Source organism: Bufo gargarizans, chromosome 5 (genome assembly GCF_014858855.1).
Source record: "Bufo gargarizans isolate SCDJY-AF-19 chromosome 5, ASM1485885v1, whole genome shotgun sequence".
In the NCBI taxonomy this organism is placed as follows: Eukaryota; Metazoa; Chordata; class Amphibia; order Anura; family Bufonidae; genus Bufo; species Bufo gargarizans.
In genome coordinates this window covers 231,024,440-231,033,568 of record NC_058084.1, presented here as the reverse complement: position 1 = coordinate 231,033,568, position 9,129 = coordinate 231,024,440, and positions in this window count along the sequence as shown.

Here is a 9,129-nt window from a genome sequence, read left to right as displayed (position 1 = left end):
AAATATTGTAAAAATTGTATTTTTTTATGCAAAAAAATTAACTTTTTGGACCCAATTTTAGCAGTGTCATGAAGTACAATATGTGACGAAAAAACAATCTCAGAACGGCCTGGGTATGTCAAAGCGTTTTAAAGTTATGAGCACTTAAAGTGACACTGGTCAGATTTGCAAAAAATGGCCAAGTCCTTAAGGTGAAATAGGGCTGAGTCCTTAAGGGGTTAATCAGGTGGTGGATTCCGCTAGCGATACAGTTGTGGCTCCCCTTGCTTGACTTCGTCCTCTGGCGGAGGGTTTAGCGCAGTCACTAAACGTCTGTTGCATCGGCATTCACATGGAGTGTTCCTTTGTGGCCTTCTATTTCAGAGTTCCAGCCCCAGCTGGTGGGTTGTGGAGCACTCCACATCTTTCCTTTTACGGGTGAATCCTTCCCACTGGTCCTGGGACATGACTAATGTCTAGGTCACGTCAGCCCTCTGGTGGTCATATTTTCCACCGCCTATTCCGTGGGTAGGCTACGAGACTCCCCACACCAGACGGAGCGGATTTGCTGTCACGTCTTGCCACGTGATGGACATTCCATTCCTGGACCGGAACACCCTTCTGTTCTTCTTCCTCCTCGGACAGGGCCTCTCCCTTCTGTATTCCGGGACTGCAGACAGTGTTCGAGGCGATCTGTCTGCGTTGGGGTCTCCCGGACGTGACTGTTGGTCTCAAGTCTGAATTGGAAGCTCCCCACCTTTCTCTCCTGAGCAGGAGGTCCGGAAGCTTGCGGCGTGGGTGCCCTGATTTCCCTTTGGCAGGGGCCCTCCCTCCTTTACGTTTCCCCCCTCCCCCCCCTCTCCTGGCGGAAGATCAGGACGGAGGGTATTCCGACTATCCTAGTCACCCTGGGGATTGGCCATTACACGTGGTATGCCGACCTCGTTCTCCTTCTAGGAGACGTTCCTGGTCACTGCTGCTCAGAGATGGCCTTCTTTCGCAGAGTCCGGTCTTCCATTGGTTTTCAGGTCTCTTCGTTCGCTGGCGGATGTCATCCGCAAGCCTGCATCGTCCAGGATCTATTCAGGACCTGGAGATCCTTCCTGGGGGTGTATGAAAGCTGAGATGTCCGCCACTTCTTTTTTTTCTCTCCCCACGATCCTGTCCCTTCTACAATCAGGGTTGGGCCTTGGTCTGGCCTAGTTCTTGAAGGGTCAGGTGTCAGCGCTTCTATTCTTTTCAGCGCCCCCTCGGGCCACCCCCTGGGGCTGGTAAGGACCTTTCTTCAGGGAGTGTCACATACGGTTCCTCCGTACTGTCTTCCTTTACCATCTTGGGACCTGGTTTAGTCCTGTCAATGCTCCAGGTTTTTTCCCTGGAGGCCTGGCAGGAGATTCTCTCCTACTCCTGTCCTGGAAGGTAGTTTGGTTTTTTTTTTCTGGTCACTGTCCCTTCCATTAGACTGTCTGAGTTTGCAGTGCTCTCTGCGTAGAAGCCTTCCTGGTTATTCATAGGGACCAGGTGGTTCACCGGCCTGTCCCTTCCTTTCTTCCAAAGATGGTCTCTGACTTCCATTTTAACAAGAAACTTGTCCTTCCCTCACTGTGCATCTTTCACACCCTAACAGAAAGGCGTTACACCATTTGGACGTTGTCAGAGCTCTATTTAGTAGCCTCCGGCTCCTTCCGCTGTCCGGATCCCTTTTTGTCATTCCGGTGGGTCCTCAAAAGGGATGGACAGCCTCCAAGGAGGCATTTGCACGATAGTTTTAATCTGCAAGTGCTGAACCATGCGCACCCGGAGCAGGGTTCACCCTTAGGTGTCACGGCTCACTTCACTAGAGCGTGGGGAGCTTCTTGGGCTCGGAGGAATCACACCTCAGCTGCACAGTTGTGTGATGGTGGCTACTGGTCCTCCTTACACACATGGAATTTTTTTTAAAGGTGCATACGTATGCATCGGCGGACGCTGCCCTGGGCCGCGTGGTCTTACAGGTGGCAGTTTTCTTAGATACCAGCAGGGACTCTTGCTTCCATAGGTCTGAGGTTTTGACTCCCCGTGGACTGCTTTCAGACGTCCCACAGGTTCCTGTTTCCCCCAATGAATATGGGCGAGAAAAGGAGATTTTTGTATAACTTACCAGTAAAATCTTTCTCGCTCTTCATTGGGGACACAGAACCCACCCAGTATTGTTGCTCGGTCACAGTTGTGACAGTTGCTGGTTTGAACCCTGTTGGGTCCTTCGGCATGGTTGGTGTTCCATGTTTTTTTCTTTGGTTGGCTTGCTTCTCCTACTGAGTGTTCACAAACTGAAGCTCTCTCTCCAGACTGGAGGGGTATAGCTGCCAGGGGAGGAGCTAACACATTTTACTAGTGTCAAAGCCTCCTAGAGGACATGGCTATACCCACAGGTTCCTGTGTCCCCCAATGAAGAGCGAGAAAGAGATTTTACTGGTAAGTTATACAAAATCTCCTTTTTATCGAAACAGTGTTTGTAAAAAGTATGTATACAGTTCAATCAATGAAACTGCTGTAGAATACACTTTTATATCCACACTCCACTATTCCGTCAAAATGCAACAGTGAGATTAAAATGCATGAAATTTAAATGACACTTTCTAATGTTGTGAAGTTTATTGATTTCACCGTATGTGTACTTATTTTTTCAACGGTATATTTACTATATAAATATGAGCCACAAACTAGTGTTATTTCTTGAAATATTTTTAGGTGGTCATCATGTCCAAGAAGGTCTTAGTATTGATGGAATGCAATGAGTAATGTTACAAAAGTACAACGTAACTGGAAGTAAGTGTGCTTCTGTGAAAACCTTTTCATTTTGCACAAGCTCCAATTTCTAACAGTTTCTTATTAAATTGAATATGAAGCCTTTTTTTACTTTTGTTAAACAATATTTTAAATGAAAATTGTACAAAGGAATAAAGTATGATGACTGATTCATATAGGTAATTGTCTGGTAATATAGTAAAAGAATATTACCTAAAAAATGTTTATAAAAAAATCATGTATAAACTAAAAACGCATGTATATTTAGCACTTCAACTTGAGTATAGGCTCTGCATAACAAAGTGTCAACGTAAGCATTCTTGGGACTGATTGTAATACCATACTAACAACAAATCTGAGAGATACGTTAACCATTCTGGTAAAAATATGCCATGGCTGTATGCAAACAAGAATTTAACAAAAGTAGAATAAAAAAAAAAAACTAATTAACATATGAATAATCATTGAGGTATATTATAATGTCCTTTGTTTGCCAAATGTGATAAAGTCTTCAGTGTCTCCAAATCTTCAGGAATTGTGTTTTTTTCTGGGTAGTGTGGGCTAACAGTTCCTCCATTCTTTGATATAACATTACTGCCTCAAACCATTCCTCTATCATTTGTGAGGCCGTTGATTTCCAAAGTCAAGAAATCATTGCCTTTGCACCATTGTAGAAAAATTTGAGATGTTAATTGTCAAATACACGGATAGTGAGGTCGCAAACGTGTAGGAGAAAGGCTGCTGTTTTTTGAATTTGGAAACTTGTTATTTTGAGTATAGCCTTGTTGACCGAGTACTAAAACGCTCAAAGGTCAGAGCATTGCCAACAAATGTGTAGAATTGTGTATTATGTAATGGGATTTAGGCATCCAGTAGTCCTCTTATCATTGGCACACAAAGCACTGTTAGCCACAAGAGACTTCCTACAACACACTATCCCGGGGGTACAGGGTACCAACACCGCTACATTATGGGATCCCTCAATCACTTTCTGTTTTAAATATTTAATATCTGAGCCAATTAGAAGAAGACAACTGGATGCCTAAATCCCATTAGCACAACAGAGGAGGCAGGGAGGATCTTATATATACTGATATGTCTCAAGACACAGGCGAGGCCGGTGCTCTGACAGGCTTGTTTGAAGAATGTCAAATGCATTTTAAAATTGAATTGCACAAGGATGTTAAAAAAAAACTTTAATTTTCCTATCGCCCATGACAGCACTGCCAGTGAGAGGAGGATCCGCCCCCCGAGACAGGAAACCTGCAGAATAAAAAGGGCGGACACTCTCCTCCCCTTCAGTGTGGTTTCCTGTCTCTGGTGGGAAGCCTGCAGCATGGATGCATCAGATCCCTCTCTCTGGTGGCGCTCCGCTACTGACCTGCGGTCCCTGGGAATTTGCGGCATCGAGGGTGCGCTGAGGACCATACAGAGGCACAGCTGAACTCCGGAGGGGGTATTCAGTGTGCTGGAGCTGGGAGAAGCCGGCGCCTCCGTGGAGGTGCCGCGAAGATTGACGCCGGCCGCCTGGGGGAGGAAGAGGAGGGGCTTCGGCAGTGAGTGCCGGATAGCGCTCCTGCAGTCATGTGACCGGCGTATGCGTCGGCGGTGACGTCATCGGTATGCGCCCTATGAGAGGAGCGCGATTTTCCTATTGCCGGCATCCGTTTGTGACCTGGCTGAGCTGCCTGCATCATGGAGGAAGACAAGCCATCTGAGGAGCTTGCTGTCCCTCCTGCTTCGGTACCTCTGAAGGGGTGAGTAGGGTCTCTTATGACCTAGATTCCATTTTACTAATTCGCATTACTGTTTACTTACAGGTTAAGCCTAAGAAAGTGGTGGCCAAAAAGAAAAATAGAGAGTGTGCTTTGTGTAAAGTGGGGTTACCCTCAGATTGGGATAAAAAAATGTGCCAGGCCTGTATAGACAGGACAGTTGCAGAAGAATTTCCTTCCTTTTATAAGTGTCTACAGGCGTTGGTTCGGTCAGAGGTTAACTCCTCTTTAACTGCTAAAAAGGATCAGAGGCCTATTCGTAAAGAGACCCGGCGAAATCCCATTTTTTCAGAGAAGAGGAAGATTTTCCTTCTTCAGTAATTGAACTTTCTGACGTCTCATATCAGTCCTCTCTGAGGAAGAAGGTCAGGGGCGGAGACCGTGTTTCCCTGTGGAAGATACGGAGAAGCTTTTAAAGGTTGTTCGTTCTACTATGGGCATAGAAGAGACCCGGGAGCCCCGTTCCTTTCAGGACATTATGTTTGAAGGGTTAGAAGCCAGACAACATGGTACTTTTCCGGTACACAAAAATGTAGCTGCGTTGATTAAAGGGGAGTGGAAGAAACCAAATAAGAGAGTATTTATTTCCAAGAATCTCAAACGCAAATACCCCTTTAAAGAAGAGGACTCTGCCTCCTGGGATAAGGCTCCCTGTATTGACGTGGCCATCTCCAAGGTCTCTAGGAAAACGGCCTTGCCATTTGAGGATACCGGTATACTGAAAGACCCTCTAGATAAAAAAGCAGACGCTTTTCTTAAAAGGAGCTTGGGAGGCATTTACCTCATCCTTTAGGCCCAGTATAGCCTCCATCTGTACGGCCGTTCCTTAATTGTTTGGCTATCCGAATTAGAAGCTCAGCTAAAAAACAGGAGTCCCCGTGAGGAGATACTGGCCTCCCTCCCTACGATTAAAAAAATCTGCAGATTTTTTAGCGGATGCATCAGCCTTATCCAACTCTGCTCGGAGAGCTCTGTGGATAAAGAATTGGAGTGGCGATACTGCCTCCAAGACTAAGCTCTGCGGAGTTCCATGTGAGGGGGAGTACCTCTTTGGTCCTAGTTTGGACTGGATAAGGCGGCTGACAGAAAGAGAAAGTTTCCCGGTTTTCAGAGCTCTTTCCCCAGTAAAAACTGGTTTAGTCGCTCCTTTCGTCCCTTTAAAAGTAACCAGGAACAGGATAGAAAACCTAGGGAAGACCGGTTTAGGGGTCAAGGAAGAGCAGAATTTTTTTTCTTTAACCAGCCCTCCTCAGATAAAAAGTCAGACCAGCAATGACGCCAGCATTCCGGTAGGGGGCAGACTGAAGGGTTTCGCTTTAGAATGGAGGAGTATTTCCTTGAGCCCTTGGGTACTCGATACCATTTCCAGAGGCCTACATCTGGAATTCCTTCAGTCTCCTCCTGCCAGATTCTTACCCACAGTAGTTCCGTGTAGGGAAGATCCATCATGGAAAAAGAGGTGGTGAAACTAGTAGAATAATCCGTTTTAATCCTGGTGTTAGAAGAGGAAAGAGGGAAAGGGTTCTATTCCCCGCTTTTTCTGGTCAAAAAAAACAGACGGTTCCTGGAGAACCATCATAAATCTAAAGAAGCTAAATCTCTTCCTTCAGCCAAAGAAATTCAAGATGGAGACGATAAAATCGGCGATCAATCTCTTATACCCTCAGTGCTTTATGGCAGTTCTCGACCTAAAGGACGCATATTACCACGTCCCCATTGCTGTAGAACATCAGAAGTTCCTAAGGGTAGCAGTTTTTTAGATGGTCATCTTCAACATTTTCAGTACCAGGCTCTCCCTTTTGGGCTTTCCATGGCTCTGAGAGTTTTCACAAAATTGGTAGCAGAGATGGCGGCCCACGTAAGGGAAAGGGACATTCTTTTTATCCCTTACTTAGACGATTTCTTAATCGTACGTCAGTCAGAAGAGGCTTGCAGTCTTGCAGTTCTAGAGGTCCGTTCCATTTTAGGCAAAATGGGTTGGATGATAAACGAGGAGAAGTCAAGATCCCGTCCACTGAAGAAACAGGTGTTCCTGGGCCTAATTTTGGACTCCTCTCTCCAGAGATGTTTTTTACCTGTAGAGAAGATACAGACCGTTCAAATCAAAATTACGAGTCTAACCCAGAGACCAGTGACTTCCATAAGGAAAGCCATGTCAGTCCTGGGCTCCCTCACGTCCTGTATTCCAGCAGTAAGGTGGGCACAGCTTCACTCCAGGACCTTACAGTGGGAGATTCTGGCCAGTTGGGAGAAGAGCAGATCACTGGATGCCAGTTTGGAAGTCTCTTCCCAGACTATCCAGGAACTAGCCTGGTGGCTAGAAAAAAGAAATCTAACACATGGGACCCCTTGGAAAATCAAGAGTTTAGTTTGTCTGACTACGGACGCAAGCCCTTGGGGGTGGGGGCTCACATTCAAGGTTCTTCCTATCAGGGCTGTTGGAATTCCCTTAAAAAAATTAAATCCTCAAATCTAAAGGAATTGATGGCAGTGGGCTTAGCTATGAGGAGTTCACTTCCAGAAATAAAGGGAAAGAATTAAGAGTTCTTTCAGACAACAGGACGGTAGTTTCCTATTTAAACAAATAAGGAGGAACGAGATGCAGAGCCCTCATGAAAGAAGCCTTCTCTATTCTGGAGTTAGCAGAGAGAACGTGTACCTCGATTTCAGCCGTTCACATAAGGGGTGTGGAGAACAAACAAGCCGATTTCCTGAGCCGTCATACCCTGTCTCAGGGGGAGTGGTCTTTGGACCCATTAGTCTTCAAGAAGATTGTAGATCTTTGGGGCCTTCCGGAAATCGACTTGTTTGCTACCCATTCAAACAAGAAAGTACCGAGGTTCTTTTCTCTAGACCAGTCGGGGTCCCCTTGTGGGATGGATGCTCTGTCCCAGGAGTGGAAGTTTCATCTAGCTAACGCCTTCCCCCCCTTTCCCCTGATTCCCCGGGTTTTGAGGAAGATTCGGGAAGAAAAGGCCAGGGTAATCCTAATGGCACCCTTTGGCCCAGGAGAGCCTGGTTCACGGGGCTCAGAACCATGTCGGTGTCCGATCCTTTGGTTCTTCCTTCGGCCAGGGGGCTTCTAAGCCAGGGACCGGTGACACATCCAGCTGTGACAAACCTACACTTAACGGCCTGGAATTTGAGAGGTGGTTACTAAACAAGGAAGGGTTTTCTGACACCCTAGTTTGTTGCTAAAGAGCAAGAAAGAGGTCACTGTAGGAATTTATAGCAGAATCTGGCATAAATTTCTAGACTTCGCCCCCAGATCCAGTTAGGGAGCATCCCTGCAGTAGCCCCCTTACATACTATCCTGGAGTTTCTCCAGAAGGGGCTAGAACTGGGCCTAGCGGTCAGCACTCTAAAAGTTCAGGTCTCAGCTCTTTCAGCCTTGTTTAACCTGAACTTAGCAGGGAATCCATGGGTTTCCAGATTTTTAGGGCTGTAGATAGAACCTCCCTAGTGTCGGTTCCTAGGCCTCCTCCGTGGAGTTTAGAGGTAGTGCTAAAAAGCCTTATCAGAATCTCCCTTTGAGCCTATTGAGTCCTCCTTGTTAACTAGCCTTGTTAATAGCCTTAACCTCCGCCCGCAGGGTTAGTGAAATTCAGGCCATCTCCATAAACCCTCCGTATACTTTGATATTAGATGACAAGGTTATCATTCGTCCTGACCCGGCCTTCCTCCCGAAAGTCGTCTCTAAATTTCACCGGTCTCAGGAGATTGTTCTTCCTACCCTTTTTCAGAATCCTTCTACTAAGGAGGAAGAGTCTCTCCATTGTCTTGATGTCAGAAGAGCTCTTTTAGCTTATCTATCCTCCACATCTACCTGGCGGAAGTCTTCTTCACTGTTTCTGCAGTTTCAGGGAGTGAATAAGGGTTCGGCTGCCTCTAAAGGTTCCATTGCCCGATGGATTGTTGCTGCTATTTCCTTATCCTATCTATCCTCTGGTCTGTCCCCTCCTGTTGGGTTAAGTGCTCACTCGACCAGAGCGGTGGCGGCATCTTAAGCAGAGAGGTCTGCGGTTCCAATTGAGAAAATTTGCAAGGCAGCCACTTGGTCTTCACCCTCTACCTTCTTTAAACACTATAGGTTGGACTTGAACTTTTTGGGGGATTCTTCCTTTGGTGAAGGGGTCCTTCTTTCTACATCCCACCCTTAAGAGTTCCTCTAGTAAGTCTCTGGTGGTGCTGTCATGGGCGATAGGAAAAAATGGTATTACTTACCGGTAATTTTATTTTACGGAGCCCATGACAGCACCACGGCTTTCCCTCCCTATGTGTCCTTCCTTTTTGCACGGGTGATATAAAAAAAAGAAAAAAAAAAGAAGTGGCAGACCAAGAAAAATCTCGGATAGACAGAAGCGACGAATGGTGAGAACAGTCAGTCAACCCACAGACCAGCACCAAAGACCTACAACATCATCTTGCTGCAGATGGAGTCACTGTGCATCCTTCAACCATTCGGCACACTTTACACAAGGAGATGCTGTATGCGAGAGTGATGCAGAGGAAGCCTTTTCTCCGCCCACAGCACAAATAGTGCCACTTGAGGTGGGCTAAAGCACATTTGGACAAGCCAGCTTCATTT